The sequence below is a fragment of the Pseudophryne corroboree genome, chromosome 2, assembly GCF_028390025.1.
Source record: "Pseudophryne corroboree isolate aPseCor3 chromosome 2, aPseCor3.hap2, whole genome shotgun sequence".
NCBI lineage: Eukaryota > Metazoa > Chordata > Amphibia > Anura > Myobatrachidae > Pseudophryne > Pseudophryne corroboree.
Window position 1 is genome coordinate 580453101 of NC_086445.1, and position 836 is coordinate 580453936.

The window sequence follows — 836 nt, forward strand, 5'->3', positions numbered from 1 at the left end:
GCACTTTATTTGCACTTTTATTCATTTACTAAAAACCTGCTTTATCAAAGGCACGCAATATTTTTTCACCTTGATCCTCTAGAGGACACTGGAGTACATACAGTACACTGGGGTATAGACAGGTGGATAAATATATCCTGACACTTAAAATTTCTTTAAATAAGTTTAGCTCGCTCCTCTCCCTCTATACTCCTCCAAGACCATTTTAGATTAGTGGTTTGAGTGAGCTGGATGTTTCCTGTGCTCCAGCCCCTTTTTATACTTTAATTTTTAATTGCTTCTATCAAGGCTGCAACAGGCAGATTGCAAGCTGCTGCTGTCTGTCTGCACAGTAGGAGCTACAGGCAGGCCCCGCCATGGCTTCCTGAGGACAGCATCCAGGGCCCTGACCACAGGATCACCGGACCCTGGTGACCCACCACAGCTTACAAACCCCTTGGGGGGCACAGACGCGTTCATTTGCCCAGTTAGTAGACACAGATACCGAGTTAGACACAGATACCGACACGGATACTGATTCCTGTGTCGACTATAATGATGCCAGATTGAATCCTAAACTGGCTAAGAATATTCAGTACATGATTGTGGCAATAAAGGAGGACCCTGAAGTTCCTGATACGAGGGTCTGCATGTATAAGTGTAGGAAACCTGAGGTAACGTTCCCTCCCTCTAATGAACTGAATACTCTTTTTTTAAAAGGCTTAGGAAAATCCTGACAGTTTTTGCTTTACAAGAGAATTCTGCTGACTTATCTATTTCCCTCAGGGGACAGGAAAATGTGGGAGTCAACCCCCCTCTGTGGACAAGTCTTTATCCCGTCTGTCCAAAAAGGTAGC